The sequence below is a fragment of the Gossypium hirsutum genome, chromosome A06, assembly GCF_007990345.1.
Source record: "Gossypium hirsutum isolate 1008001.06 chromosome A06, Gossypium_hirsutum_v2.1, whole genome shotgun sequence".
Classification (NCBI taxonomy): Eukaryota; Viridiplantae; Streptophyta; class Magnoliopsida; order Malvales; family Malvaceae; genus Gossypium; species Gossypium hirsutum.
Genome location: NC_053429.1, coordinates 35,238,647 through 35,255,878, shown reverse-complemented (window position 1 = coordinate 35,255,878; position 17,232 = coordinate 35,238,647).

Sequence of the window (17,232 nt, the reverse complement as noted above, 5' to 3'; positions counted from 1 at the left end):
TTATTGGTATCAGTGCATGGTTTAGTCAGTTCTAGGACTAATCTAGCTAGAGTACGAGTCTAGCTATACATGCCATAAATATGTATTGATAGTGTGACGATTCCTGATAATTATAAATTGTGTTTTTATATAGTAATGGATCTTGATAGAACCACAGCAGATGACGTAGAAAGTAATGCACCGGCTCCCGTAGAAGGGACTACGCTAGTAGAAAGTGAGCCCATGAGTATGGGCCAAGGCGGAGGGGCCAGGAAATCTTACCTCCGAATGATGGATGCTTGGTATACGGAGTTTGTTCGTGCGAAGCCAAACACTCCACCTCCCCCCCTCCTCCGATTTCTCAGTATGCCCCGATGGCTCCGCAAGGTGCGTACATGTTCAGAAGATAGAAGCCTCCGGTAGACAAGATCCGAAAATAAGGGGCCGAAGAATTTCGGGCTAGTATAGATGATGACCCGGAGAGAGCGGAGTTTTGGCTAGAAAATACCATGAGGGTATTTGATGAACTGTCATGCACGCCTGAAGAGTGCGTGAAGTGTGTCGTGTCACTTCTACGAGACTCGACTTATCAGTGGTGGAATACTCTCGTGTTTGATGTACCGAGAGAAAGAGTAGCTTGGGAATTTTTCCAAGAAGAGTTTAGAAAGAAGTATATTAGCCAGAGGTTCATGGACCAGAAAAGGAAGAAATTTTTGGAGTTGAAATAGGGTAATAAGACTGTGACGGAATATGAGTGTGTGTTTGTGAAACTTAGCAAGTATGCGTAGGAATGAGTATCCACTGAAGCTACCTTATGTAAGAGGTTTGAGGATGGCCTCAATGAAGATATTCGAGTATTTGTGGGCATTTTAAAAATAAGAGAATTGTGGTACTCATCGAGAGAGCGTGCAAGGCGGAGAAGCTGGTGAAAGAGATGAGGAAAGCGACCATTGAGTCGTAAGACTTAAGGAAAAGATAGATGGGGAAACCACATCAGTCCTTATCTAAGAGATCCAAATAATTTACTACCTGATCGAATGCTTCAGTGGGATTTTCATGTAGAAACAAGAACAAGTAGAACACGGCATCGAGAGCTCAGACCACTTCTGTCGCGAGTGTTGACAGCGCCCAGCCAAATAGACTGGAGTGTCCACAGTACGGTAGACGCCATTTCGACGAGTGCCGAGTGAATGAAAGAGGTTGTTTCAGGTGTGGATCATTAGACCAATTTATTTGAGATTGCCCCAAAATTGATGACAAGGAGAAAAAGCAAGATGTGAGGGCTAGTAGTGCTCCTTTAAGAGGCAGACCACAAAAGAACCCGAGCAGTGGAGCTAACAGCAGAGGTGCGACTAGAGATGCTGTGGCGAGGTCCGAGGGCAGAGCGCCTGTGAGGACTTATGCTATCCATGCCCTTGAAGAGGTAGAGTCTTCCGACGTGATCACGGGTACCTATTCTATTCACGATATATCTGTTGTTGCCTTGATTGATCTAGGGTCTACCCACTCTTATATTTGTATGGATTTGATACCCCACATAAATATGATAGTAGAGTCCACTGAGTTTGTGATAAAAGTATCCAACCCTTTAGGCAGACATGTGCTAGTTGACCAAGTATGTAGGAATTGTCCTTTGACAATTAGAGGTCATTGTTTTCCGGCTAATTTAATGTTATTGCCATTCAATGAGTTTGATGTAATCCTCGGGATGGATTGATTGACTTCTCATAGTGTTGTAGTGGATTGTGGGAAGAAAATTCTGAGTTAAAGTGTGAAGACGGGATTATTCTTCGGGTTGGACCAGGTGACTTGGATAAATCGCAGTAATATCGTCTTTGACCGCTGAAAATATTTGAGAAAAGGGTATGAGACTTATCTAGCTTTTGTGTTGAATACTTAAGTGTTCGAGTCGAGGATTGAATCAGTAATAGTAGTTTGTGAGTTTATAGATGTTTTTCCGGAAGAGTTGCCTAGACTACCTCTAGAGAGAGAAGTTGAGTTTTGTATCGAGTTAGTTCCTAGCATGATGCCAATCTCAATTGCACCGTATAGAATGGCCCCTACTGAGTTGAAAGAGTTGAAAGTACAGTTGCAAGAATTAACAGATAAGGGTTTTGCTAGACCGAATTTTCACCATGGGATGCTCCAGTACTTTTTGTGAAAAAAAAGACGGATCGATGAGGTTATGTATCAACTATAGATAGCTTAACAAAGTAACGGTGAAGAACAAGTGTCCCTTACCGAGGATCGATGATCTCTTCGATCAATTGAGAGGAGCCATTGTATTTTCTAAAATAGATTTGAGGTCAGGTTACTACCAGTTAAGAGTTAAGGAACAAGATGTACCGAAGACTGCTTTTTGGACAAGATATGGGCATTACAGGTTTCTTGTTATGCCTTTTGGATTAACAAATGCCCCGGCGGTATTTATGGATTTGATGAACCGCATCTTCCAACTGTACTTGGACATGTTCGTCGTCATTTTTATCGATGACATATTGATTTATTCGAGCGATGAAAGTGAGCATGCGGAGCATTTGAGAACTGTGTTACATACATTGAGGGATAAGCAACTTTATGCCAAGTTTAGTAAGAGCGAGTTTTGGCTCAAAGAGGTTGGGTTTCTAGGACATATTGTGTCGGGTGACGGAATCCGAGTTGATCCAAATAAGATCTCTGCTATTGTGGAATGGAAACCGCCAAGAAATGTAGCAGAGGTTCGAAGCTTTTTGGGTTTAGCCGGATACTATAGAAGGTTTGTAAATGGATTTTCTATGATAGCTATTCTGATGACTAGACTACTGTAAAAAGATGTCAAGTTTGAATGGACAGAAAAGTGTCAGCAAAGTTTTGAGAGATTAAAGGCTTTGTTAATAGAAGCCCCAGTGTTAGTGCAACCAGAATCGGGCAAGGAGCTTGTAATTTATAGCAGCGCCTCCTTAAATGGTTTAGGGTGTGTGCTCATGCAAGAAGGCAAGGTTATAGCCTATACCTTGAGACAGCTAAAACCACACTAGAGAAATTATCTGACCCATGATTTGGAGCTATCGGCTGTAGTGTTCGCGCTAAAGATTTGGAGACACCATTTGTATGGAGAGAAATGTCGGGTATTCACTGACCATAAGAGCTTAAAGTACTTGATAACTCAAAAGGAGTTGAATTTGAGGCAACGCTGATGGTTAGAGCTGTTAAAGGATTATGAATTTATTATCGACTACCATCCGGAAAAGGCGAATGTAGTCACCGATGCCTTGAGCAGGAAGTCGTTGTGTACCTTGAGAGCCTTGAACACTCAGTTGACTATATCTAATGATGGTTAGATCCTAGTAGAGTTGAGGGCCAGACCGACTTTTCTTCATGAAATCTGTGAAGCTCAGAAAGGTGACAAGAAATTGCAAGCCAAGAGAACTCAGTGTGAGTCAGAGATTGAATCAAATTTTCATATTAGTACCGATGGTTGTATAATGTTCAAAGACAGAATTTGTGTACCCAAGAACGATGAGCTAATTCAGAAGATTCTGACAGAGGCTCATGGTGGTTATTTGTCCATCTACCTTGGTAGTGTAAAAATGTACAACGACCTTAAGAAAATGTATTGATGGTCGGGTATGAAAAGAGACATCTCAGAGTTTGTTTCCAAATGTTTAGTATGTCAACAAGTAAAGGCTGAACATCAAGTACCTTTAGGTTTACTTCAGCCTATTATGATTCATGAGTGGAAATAAGATCGTATCACTATGGACTTCGTGGCCAGCTTGCCACTATCCCTGACAAAGAAAGATGCAGTATGGGTTATTGTCAATAGACTAACTAAGTCAGCACACTTCATACCAGTGCGTACCAACTACTCCCTTGAAAAATTGGCTGACTTGTATGGTGCTGAGATTGTGAGGCTTCATGGTGTACCATTGTAGATTGTTTCAGATCGAGACCCGAGATTCACCTCGAGGTTTTGGAAGAAGTTGAAAAAGGCTTTAGGAACCAAGTTGAGTTTCAGCACGGCTTTTCATTTGCAAACTGACGGACAGTCGGAAAGAATAATACAGATCTTAGAAGACATGTTGAGATGTGTTCTCGAGTTTCAAGGTAGCTGGGAAAAATACTTGCCATTGGTTGAATTTTCCTACAACAATAGGTATCAGTTGAGTCTGAAATGGTGCCTTATGAGGCCTTGTACGGGCGAAAGTGTCGAACGCCCTTATACTGGACTGAGTTGAAAGAGAATCAAATTCATGGGGTTGATTTAGTCAAAGAGGCTGAGGAGAAAGTTAAAGTGATTCGTGACAGTCTTAAAGCCGCCTCGGATAGAAAAAAATCCTACGCGGATTTGAGATGAAAGGAAATTAAGTTTGAAGTCGGTGATAAAGTATTTTTAAAAGTTTCTCCGTGGAGGAAAGTCCTCAGGTTTGGAAACAGGGGCAAGTTGACTCCTCGTTTCATAGGACCTTATGAGGTTATCGAGAGAGTAGGGCCTGTTGCCTACTATTTGGATTTGCTGCCAGAATTAGAAAAGATTCACGATGTGTTTCATGTTTCCATGTTACGCCGGTATAGATCAGACCCTTCGCATGTAATTGCACCAACTGAAATTGAGATTCTTCCGGATATGACTTATAGTGAGGAGCCGATCAAGATTCTAGCTCTTGAGGTCAAATAGTTAAGAAATAAGAATATACCACTTGTGCAGGTTTTGTGACATAGACATGGGGTCGAAGAAGCCACATAGGAACTTGAGGAGTCTCTGCGAGACCAGTATCCGAATCTATTCTCCGGTAAGATTTTCGGGGACAAAAATCCCTAAGGGGGGAGAAATATAACAACCCGATTTAGGGCCTAGTCGAAATAGTGGTCTCGGGACCACAAATTCAAAGTTTGGAAAATTATTTTTTATTATTATGAGGTTATAGTACAATTATAGTAGTGCATGAGAAATATGGGGAGCTAATTTTAATGTTTTTTAGCCTAATTGCGAGAAAGGACTAAATCGCATAAAAGGAAAAAGTTTCATTTTAGTATCCAAATGTGTCAATTAGCTGGAGAACTAAAATTTGGGGCTTTTAAAAAGCAATTAGACCCTTTTTAAAGGAGCAGAGCCGGCCATAGGGTCAAGAGGAGACAAAAATTTTAAAATTAGGTGGGTTAGGTGACTTATTTCGACTAAAATAGAGATAGATGAAAGGAGGATGATATCATCCCTTTCCATCTTCTTCTTCCACTAAAATTTTCAGCAAAGAATGGGGTTTTGAAAGCTTCAAAAATTTTAGCAACATTAAGCCTCTCAAGTAAGTGATTTTGAAAGTTTCTCTTAATGATTTTTACATTTTTGAACTCCTTGAAGCACAGGCTTTCTAATGAGAGGTCTATTTTGAAAAATGGTTGAAATTTTAGGGTTTTACCATGAAAATATTTGTGATTCTTGCTGAGTTTTTATGGAAGAAAATGAGTCTTAGTTGTGTAATAAACAACTTTTGTGAAAGAACTTCTCATGAAAACCCTTATAGGACCATTTTGCAAAGTTTGTGAAATTAGGTGATAAGGGTGTGAAATAGTGAGAATTTGGTGATGCTATAAGAGTAAAAAGGGGTCAACTAGGCCTAAGATACAAAGAAATTCAATAAAAATTAAATTTTGAGCTTAGGGGCAAAATGGTCATTTTGCTAAGGTCTAGGGGCAAAATAGTCATTTTACCTAATATGTGAATTTTAGATTGCTTAATTGTGTTTAGTGACTAAATGATCGCAGTTTTTTTTATCATAGATCAAGATTTGCCAAATCCGAACCTAGACCGGGGGAAAGCCAAGCAAATCGACTAAACCAACTAGTCGAGTACATTTTGTAACCTGAGGTAAGTTGTATGTAGATAATACAACTACATTGTTAATGTATGTATTCGAATTGTCTTTGAATTGATATAGTATGAATTGCTAGATTGACAACTGAGAATGCATATTAATGATTGAGATAGTAGAAAGATCTAGTTGGGACCCTAGGAAACAAATCAGATATTCATGCCATAACATTCGGATTTCTTGTGTACCAGTGTAAGACATGTCTAGGACATGCATCGATCACATTATAAGTGCCATTTAAGACCATGTCTGGGACATGGCATCGGCGTAGAGATGAGTACCAGTGTAAGACATGTCTGGGACATGCATCGGCCTCGATGATGATAGCCAGTGTAAGACGTGTCTGGAACATGTATCGGTTAAGAGTCATGCTAGTGTAAGACATGTCCGGGACATGCATCAGCACGTATATACGAAAGCTAGTATAAGACCATGTCTGGAACATGGCATCGGCCTTGATGATGATAGCCTGTGTGAGACCATGTCTGGGACATGGAATCGGTAACTTATCCCATGTTTGAAGCTTATAGGATATCGTTAGTATTTCGAAAGGTTCGACTTTAAGATTACGAAAGTGATATAATAAGGAAAGTATAATAGTGTTGTGAGTGGTACAGGTACCTATTTGGTATGCATGAGTAATGTGCTCAAATTAGAAAATGTGATTTGAGTAGACGGTAATGAGTAAGTCAAGTTTATGCTTACTTTTGAGCTATGAGTATGATGACTAATGGTGAAATTGTTGTTGTATATTTATTTATATGCATCTTACTAAACTTTACGCTTACTCTCTTTCCTTTCCCATTTCTTTCAGTGCCGCTTAATTAGCTCAAGGATCCCTTGAAGTCGGAGATATCGATCACACTATCAATCAAAGCACTTGGTATAGTATAGATCTTCTTTTGAGTATGGCATGTATAGGACTAGACTAGGATGTTTGTTTTAATAAGAAATTGGTTATGTACTTTGGCTTAAGTCAAAAGCCCTTTATTTTGTATCAAGCTTAGAATAATGGCTATTATTCATTTTGGTAAATGCATATAATGTTCTTTCTATGGATGAATTGGTGTCTATTGTGGTGAAATTAGTATATTGAAATGATCTTGTGTAGGTTGTGTAAAATGGGTGACAAAATGGCTTGGAAGAATGGTCTCCTTTTGTCCACACGGGCAAGGCACACGAGCGTGTGTCTAGATCGTGTGTGACATACGGCTTACTCCCATGGGTGTGTGTTATGGCCTTGCGTCCCCTGCACTTAAAATTTTAAGTCAGTTTAGTACACGGGTAGGCCACACGGGCGTGTGTCATGATCGTGTTTTAAAGTCAGTGTTGTACACGGGCAGGCCACACGGGCGTATGTCATGGCCGTGTTTTAAAGTCAGTGTTGCACACGGGCTAAGGGCACGGGCGTGTCCCAAACCACACGGGCGTGTGTGACCACACGGTCTATACCCATATGGGTATGTGGAGCTTTAAAGCATGAATTTTTCAAGTTTTTCTCAAGTTCTCGGATTAGTCCCGAACCGTCTCTAATGTATGTTTTGGGCCTCGTGAGCCTGTTTAAGGGACATAATGCATGTGAACGAGAAGTTTTAAGTTAAAAGAAATTTTATTGCCCGATTTTATATGCGTATGCTTGAGTTAAGTCTGTTAGCCGGCGTCGGATACGGGCGAACGGTGTTACAATATGTGGATTGAAAATTAACATGAATTGTAATGAAATGGTATTAAATATGAATTTGTTGATATTTGAATTTGAAATTGAATGTATACAATTGATTAAAACTTGTATTATCTTGACTTGAATCATGAAAATATCACTGAGCTTTATTGCTGAGCATACGGTTTGTTTTTTGTGCACAGGTTAGGTTCATATCGAGGTCCCAAGCAACGACTTTTGATCTGTCGTAATTTGATATGGCAAATTAGGCTTTCTTGGTATACTTGAGGAGCTTGTTTTCAAGGAAAATAGTATCGTTTACTAGTTTTTTTGTAGTTTTTAAGTCTTCGATTTAATAAGTGTAAATGCCTCTTTTTACTTATTTTGAGACCCAAATTGGCCAATGGTGTCATTGAGGGACCTAAAATATGATTGAATGTTTGTAGGGATGTGTTGGAGGCCAAAATCGAGTAAGACCAAATGAGAAGGTATCATGATATCCTACCCTTGGAATCACGATACCTTCAATAGGCCCCAAAGATGAAAACCACCTATAATGGAATTGCGATATCCATTTTGGGTTTCACGATACCCACCTGCCCAAGGAACACCCTAATTCAAGTTTGCTAATGGTATCACGATATCCTATCCTTAGATATCACGATACCAATATCATGAGGGACAAAAATTGACGTGTAGGATAGTCTTTGTCCAACCGAAGCACTAATTTTTGAAGGCCTATTCAAGGGCTTTTTGGGCATAAAAAGGGTCAAAAATTGGGCACAAAGATATTTTCTTTTAGGTTTTCTTTAGTTTTCTCTGCACTTTTCTAGGGTTCTTATTTTTCTTCATCTTCCATAACTGTAGTGTTTATTTTTTCTGCATTTTCCTTCTTGTTCTTGCTGCTCTTATACTTAGCTAAGTTAGTTAACCTTTGTAGCTTGGATTTATTTGCAACTTTAGTCCCTTTCTTTGCTTATAGGACATTTCAATCTTCTAGTTTAATGTATTTAAGTTTCCTTTAGTTTAATTTGTTAAAGACTTTACCTTTTAGATTTCTTAGCATTTATTTCACCAGTGAATGCCCAGCTTTACTTTTCTTTCAAGCTTTATAGCTTAAAAATTCCAACTTTCATCTTTTTCTTAAGTTCTATTTTCATGGCTGCAAAGCTTTCTTCTTTTATGTTTGTTAGCTTATTTTTTCATATGGGTAACTAAACCTTTCAGGGGGTTGGTTGATGGAGATGTGGTGAGCTGATTTTGGGATAAATGACCAAATTGTAATAAACTGGACTAATTTGAATGAACTTAAAACTTAGGATTGATGACCCTATGAGAATATTTAGGCAAGTGAGACTGAAAGGATATCTTGTTGAAACATCGATTCATTAGTCTCGGGTTAGCCGGTAAGATTGAAACATAAACTGGATTAACTTATCCAATTTGGTACCGAGAGGTAAAATGGAACCATTTTAGGACTTTAAGCAATTTGGATCCCTAATTCAAGGATGGGTGAACCACATCGAGATCAATCAACCATCATTTGTTATTTACCTGTTAGTTTTGTAAATTTGCATGTTTTACATTTTAGTCCTTGGTAGCTAGATCGTAGATTAGTATATTTATCCTTAACTTCATGATTTTCCATACTATAATGTTTAGTCATAAGTTGGTTAGGCTCTTTATTTTGCATGCTTGCTAGTAGAAATTGTTCAATCACAGACTCTCTTGGGTTTGATCCTCGGAGTACAGTACCTCGTTGTACAATTATATTACAACTAACTTGTTACACTTGTAGACATTGCACGTATTAGTTCTATTTGATCCTTGTATTTGTTTGTTGATTTTTCTTCCTCCCATCTCTCGCGAAGGGCGACGAGTAAGAGGGTGGTCAATTTTAGCATCTAGACAAAGATCTCAGGCTCAACAATGTTTGTACAGCTTCTTTTGTTGGTTTTACGACATGTACCTAGGATAAGTTGGAATTAGTATTTTGATTTGGTCATATGTTTATATACATGAAATTGTGAATGACACAACTTTTGGTTAGACATATTTTTTGGTATGTTAATAGGCTAATTGGTAATGTGTCCATATATGTATATAAATGCCAACTAGTTCAATAAATATGGATGAATTAATTGGTGTACTTGAATGAAATTGTTGAATGGATGAAAGCATGTATGTATAAATGGTACTTTAGACATAATGAAACTCATTAGGTATATAGATTTGGTTGAAATTATAATTGCAAATGAATTTGCAAAGTTTTAGGTAATTGTAAACATGTACCAAAACTTAACCATTTGAAAACAGTATGTCACGTTGCGACGAGACCAAGTTGTCATGCCACGCCGCAACGTCAAGTTTTGATCGATGTGACGAGGCTTACTCAATATATTGCGTCGTGACGAGGAACTCCCTGACGTTGTGATGTCAACCTGATGTTTTGAATTTTTTACAATTTGGTCTTATTTGGACCGTGGGTTAACATGAAAGGTTCGTAAGCTCGTATAAGACCCAAAAAACGGTTGTATATTTATATGTATGTTTTGTTTGAAATTAATCATTCAATAGTATAAATCAAATATAGTTTGGCCGTAGTTGCTCCAATAACAAATGTGACACCATGTAACTCGAACCCGATGATTGAGTAAGGTATCGAGGTGTTACAAATATCATACAAAATTGTCCAACCCTAACATGAAATATGGTCTCAAATTTTATTTAAGTTTGCCAATATGATATAAATTGCATCAATTTATGGTATTGATACCATGTAAAAAACTTTTTAATTTTTTGTTAAGAATAAAACATATATCATTTACTACCATTATTATTTTTATCTATTTCCTTTTTTCCTAGTTTCTTTTCAATCCAAACTAAACAACAAGCATTGAAACTTTTTTCCTTTGATATTTTTTTCACAAAACACACAAAAAATTGAACAGGATCAATTAAAACACATTATAAAATTCAATGCAAGAGAAGAAAATTAAGAAAAATCAAGAAAATGAGATGAAATAGAGCATCAAAGTTTTATAGTAAATTAAAGGCATAATGTCAAATTTAGCCTTCAATCTTTATATTCTTTTGTCAATTTGATCATTATTCTTTTTTTGAGCTAAATTTGGTCATAAACCTTTTAAATTGATTTTTTAAATGAAAATGCTAATTAAAATATTGATTTTTTAGCGATGTTAGCGTGGCAACTCACATGGAAGTCTACATGTAATTCATGTTGACATGAAACTATTTATCTTATATCGATATTAAAAAAAATTCTAAATTATAAAAACATCAAAAAAATCATAAAAATTTAAAAAAATTATCATGAAGTATATGCGGATTGCCAAACGGGCTACCATGTTTAAAATTTTAATGTTTTAGTCAATATTTTCATTAAAAAAACTAAAATTCATCTATTTTTGAAAGGTTGATGGTCAAATTCGACTTTTTTTTTAAAGGTTAAGGTCAAATTTATCTCAGAAAAGAATAATGGCCAATTTGACAAAAGATGTAAACGTTAGAGCTAATTTTGACATTATGACTAAAAAATAATCATTTTACCATGAGTACAAATTGCAAAGGAAAGACATAAAGTTAATAATGTTTGGAGAGGGAGCTAAAAAATAATTCTGGAGTGGTCGAGATTAAGTTATTTATTTTTATGTGAGTTAAAATGCAATTTCACCATTGTATTGACATATATCTTTATAGTTTTTAAAAGGACCAAATAAAAAATGCATCATTTGGGGACTATGATTTTACCATGTATTTACTTAAAATTTTATAAACTTTGAAGAGGCTAAAACTAAAAATTTTCATTTTAGGAGGGCTAAGACCACTACTTGCCTCCCTTTTCCTTCTCCCATAAATGATTGCCTTAGGTATTTAGGATGGTAAAATGAGTGCTTTTAATGTTAAAAAGGGAAAGTTTTAATTTAATCTCAACATTTTATTTATTTTGATATGATGGTTTAAAAATGGTGTAAAACACATTAGTCTTTATATTAATGTGAGTGGATCCCTCCAATACTTATGGCCAATTCTACTAAATGTCCTCAAACTATAGCCCGAATTCTAAATTGGTTTATGAACTTTAAAACATGCTAATCAAGTCCAGAAAATATTATTATTGTATCAATCAGGTCGTTTGTTCATTAAATGTCAATTTAAGCATTAAATGTTAGTTTGGATTTGATATGAAACATATTTAAAATATAAGGATCAAATTATAATTATGTGTGTACCTATTGCATGTGCAATTTAGATCTAACATACTAAAAATTTAGAAGTGTTATTTTTTTTATCACATTACATCCAAGGCATTCATATACTTGGTATACATGCATTTACAATTTAATCCATATGCTTTAAACATGATCTATATCATATTTGAGCTGATATATTGTTAGAATTAAGTGACCCGAATCCTTATTTAAATAAAATACAATGGTAAAATAAAATAAAAGAAGAATCCATATAGAATTACACTTCTTTTATTTTATTTTAGAATAAGGTTTTTCAAACCTTACTAAATTCTATCTATTTGATATTGATTAGAATAAGGTGTTTCAGTCTTACTAGAATATGGCTTCACAAGCCTATAAATTGACATGGTCTATTCTTCCTGTAATAACTCGAATTTGACATAGTGAATTTTCTTCTCCTCTGCCCGTGGTTTTTTTTCCCGAAAGGGTTTCCACGTAAAAATCTGTTTATTTTTATTTTTATTTTATTTTATTTTATTTTCACAAAGTGGTATCAGAGCTTCCGGGTTGTTCATCTCGATCACGGCAATGACGTCTTTGAAGTATGAAATTTTACTGTTGGATCGCAACACCAAAATTGCATTGTGGCAGATTAAGATGCAAGCAGTTCTTGCGTAGATGGATCTGGAGGATACTCTGCTAGGGATAGATAAGATGCCTTCAACATTAACAGATGAAGAGAAGAAGCGTAAGGATCGAAAGGTGTTAACACAATTACATCTTCATTTGTCCAACGAAATTTTACAAGATGTAATGAAAGAGAAGACCGCCGCTGCATTATTGAAGAAGCTAGAACAAATATGTATGTCAAAAACTCTAACAAGCAAGCTGCATATAAAACAACGTCTTTATGTTCATCGTTTGGAGGAAGGTGCATCTGTACACGAACACTTAACAATGTTTAAAGAAATTCTCTCAAACTTGGAGGCCATGGAGGCTCAGTATGATAAGAAAGATCTAGGGTTGATTCTACTTTGTTCGTTGCCCCCGTCTTATTCAACCTTTAGAGACACAATTTTATATAGTCGGGAGTCTCTCATAGTTGGTAGGTTTATAATTCTTTGACCTCGTATGATAAGATAAAGCATCTTGTGGTTAAACCTGACTCTCAGGGAGAGGGTCTCATTATTTGTAGGAGACAAGATCGGAATGCTGATGATGATCGTTGAAGGACATAGGAACAGAATTCTTGTGGTAAATCTAAGGGTAGATCAAAGTCTTCAAACAGAGGTAAAACTTGTAACTTCTACAAGAAGAAATGATACATTAAATCTGAGTGTTATAAGTTACAGAACAAGATTAAAAGGGAGGCTGCGAATCAAAAGGGAAAACAAACAGAAAATTTCGGTGAAGCTAATGTTGTAGAAAACTACAGCGATAGTGAACTTCTAGTCGCTTCAGTCAACAATTCTAAAGTGAGCAAGGAGTAGATACTTGATTCAGGCTGCACCTTTCACATGAGTCCCAATCGGGATTGGTTTACAACTTATGAAACAGTGTCTAAAGGTGTTATTTTGATGAGAAATAATACTTCATGTAAAATCACAGTTGTTGGAACAATTAAAGTTAAGATGTTTGATGGAGTTGTTAGAACACTCAGTGATGCACGACATGTTGCAGAATTGAAAAGAAATTTAATTTTATTGAGTACTCTTGATTCAAAAGGGTACAGATACACAGCTAAAAGTGGGGTTTTAAAGATTTCCAAAGGTTCCCTTGTTGTGATGAAAGGGTAGAGAAAAACTGCCAAGTTATATGTTTTGCAGGGTTCTACTGTTTCTGGTGATGCAGCTGTCGCTTCCTCTTTCTTTTCAGATGATGATATTACTAAAATTTGGCATATACGCCTAGGGCATATGACTGAGAATGGCATGGCAGAATTGAGCAAAAGAGGACTTCTTGATGGGCAAGGAATTTGCAAACTGAATTTCTGTAAGCACAGTGTTTTTGGGAAGCAAAAGAGAGTTCAATTCACCAGAGGAATCCATAACACGAAGGGAGTGTTGGAGTATATTCATTCTGATCTGTGGGGGCCATCTAGAGTGCCTTCCAGAAGTGGAGCTAATTATATGCCAACCTTTATTGATGATTTTTCTAGAATAGTTTAGGCGTTCTTCTTAAAGTAAAAAAGTGATGTGTTTTTCGCATTTAAGTGTTGGAAAATTATGATTGAAAAATAGACGGGAAAATAAATAAAATGCCTTCGTACAGACAATAGCTTAGAGTTCTATTCTGATGAGTTTAATAGATTGTGCAAGTCAGAAAGGAGACACTTGACAGTTCGCCATACTCCACAGCAAAATGGCGTTGTAAAACGAATGAATAGAACGTTCATAGAGAAGGTTCGATGTATTTTGTCAAATGCCAACTTACCAAAGTCGTTTTGGGCCGAAGCAGCCTCTACTGCATGTTTTTTGATCAACCGATCCCCATCCGTTGCCATTGAGAAAAAGACTCCACAAGAGGTATGGTATGGTAATCCTGCTAATTATTCTGATTTAAAGATCTTTAGGTGTCCTGCGTATGCTCATATTGATAGTGGAAAATTAGAACCGAGATCAATTAAATGTGTTTTTCTTGGTTATAAAACTGGTGTAAAAGGGTATAAGTTATGGTGTCCTAAAAATAGAAAAGTTATGATTAGCAGAGATGTTGTTTTTGATGAAACTGCTATGCTACCTAACTTATCTCTTAAAGACTCTTCCAATAAAGAAAATCAAAAGCAGGTGGAACATCAGATTAATACAAAGTCGACTCCTCAAGCCAGTACAAAAATTGAAGATAGAGTTGCTTATTCACCACAATACTCTATTGCCAAAAACAGAATTAGAAGAGAAATTAAACCTCCAAAGAAGTATGCCAAGGCTCATCTAGTTGCTTATGCTTTAAATGTGGCTGAAGATATAGATACGAATCAAGAGCCATCTAATTATTCTGAGGCGGTTAGCTGTGAAGACTCAGAAAAGTAGATGTCTACTATGCAAGAGGAGATGAAATCACTCCATAAAAACAGAATATGAGATCTTGTTAAACTTCCTAAATGTAAAAAGGTTGTTCGTTGTAAATGGGTGTTTAAAAAGAAAGAAGGCACTTTAGGAGATGAAGAACCCAGATATAAAGCAAGGCTTGTTGCAAAGGGTTACAGTCAAATTCCAGGAGTGGACTTCACAGATGTGTTCTCCCTAGTTGTTAAGCATAGTTCGATTCGAGCTTTGCTTGGTATTGTGGCCATGTATGATTTGGAGCTTGAGCAGTTAGATGTAAAAACTGTATTTTTGCATGAAAAACTTGAGGAGGATATTTACATACAACAACCAAAGGGTTTTACAGTCTTAGAAAAAGAGGACTATGTTTGCTTGCTGAAAAAGTCCCTTTACGGTTTGAAACAGTCACCAAGACAGTGGTACAAGAGGTTTGATTCCTTTATGACTTCTCATGATTTCAAAAGAAATAGTTTTGACAGTTGTGTTTACTTTAAGAAAAGTAGTGATGGTTCTTTTGTGTATCTACTTCTTTATGTTGATGACATTTTGATAGTAGCAAAAGATAAATGAGAGATAAGAAAGGTCAAAGCCCAACTAAGTGAAGAATTTGAGACGAAAGATTTAGGACTAGCAAAGAAGATACTTGGTATGGAGATTCTCAGAGATAGAAAAGCAAGTAAATTGTACCTAAGTCAGAAGGGGTACATTGAGAAAGTTCTTTGCAGGTTCAATATGCAGAGTGCTAAGCCTGTTAGTGCTCCTTTAGCAGCCCATTTTAGACTTTCATCGGCTTTGTCTCCACAATCAGATGATGAGATTGAGTACATGTCACATGTTCCATACTCTAGTGCAGTAGGATCTCTCATGTATGCTATGGTTTGTTCACGTCTAGATTTATCATATGCAGTCAGTGCAGTTAGCAGATACATGGCGAATCCCAATAAAGAACACTGGAAAGCAGTTCAGTGGATTTTAATAGACTTACGAGGTACTACTGATGTTTGCTTACAGTTTGGAAGAACTAGAAATGGAGTCATTGGGTATGTTGATGCTGATTTTGCTGGAGACCTTGATAGAAGAAGATCTCTCACAGGTTATGTCTTTACAATCAGAGGTTGTGCAATCAATTGGAAAGCCACTTTGCAAACTACAGTCGCTTTGTCTACCACTGAAGCTGAGTATATGGCGATTACTAAGGCTTGTAAAGAAGCTATTTGGTTGAAGGGACTCTTTAGTGAACTCAATAAAGACTTTCAAATCAACACAGTATTTTGTGACAGTCAAAGTGCCATCTTTCTTACAAAAGATCAAATGTTTCATGAGAGAACAAAACACATTGATGTTCAGTATCATTCTGTTCGTGATATTATTGCTCGTAGTGATATTGTTGTGAGAAAAATTGGTACTCATAAAAATCCTGCAGATATGATGGCTAAGTCACTTCCTATAACCAAGTTCGAGCATTGCTTAGACTTGGTTGGTGTTCATTGTTGACATTAAACCCTTAAGGGGTTTTATGGAAGAGGTGGAGAACTTGTTCGTTGAGAGTTCACGATGAAGAACTTGTTCATTGAGAATTCGTGTCAAGGTGGAGATTGTTAGAATTAAGTGACCCGAATCCTTATTTAAATAAAATACAATGGTAAAATAAAATAAAAGAAGAATCCATATAGAATTACACTTCTTTTATTTTATTTTAGAATAAAGTTTTTTAAACCTTATTAAATTCTATCTATTTGATATTTAATTAGAATAAGGTGTTTCAGTCTTACTAGAATATGACCTCACAAGCCTATAAATAACATAGTTTATTCCTCTTGTAATAATTCGAATTCGACATAGTGAATTTTCTTCTCCTCTACCCGTGGTTTTTTTCCCAAAAGGGTTTCCACGTAAAAATCTGTGTATTTTTTATTTTATTTTATTTTATTTTCACATATATAACGCCTAAGCTAATGACCAAAATGAAAGGACTTGATTGACATGATTTTAATACTTTGAGGATTTATTTAGAATGTTTTGAAATTCATTAACTTATGCTCTAGAATATGAATCATAACTTGAAGACATATGATGCAATTAACCCAATATTGGTCCAAATTATAAGTTCAAGATTAAGAAAGAAACACCGAAGAGTTTCTATGAGAGAACTCTAGAAACTCCCCACTTGAACTGCAAAAGCAAGCCATGCAAAAAGGCTGAACGAAAATTAATGAGCGATTACTATTCAAAACCTGGGTAAAGTACCAACCTTGTTGAAGGACATTGTTCTCTCGGTTGTGAGACTCGTAAGAGAAGAGAGATGGCTCATTTTGATTTTGAATCAATTTAAATAGTGGTCACAATGTTGTATTATCATAGTTATAATCGTCCATATTAATGCTGGTCAAGATATTATTTCGATTCTATAATTTCTTTTAGTTGGCCGAAATGTCTTGCATGTTGCGTGAGGGATTGTTTTGCTCAATTTTTGTAGCTGGGTCGAT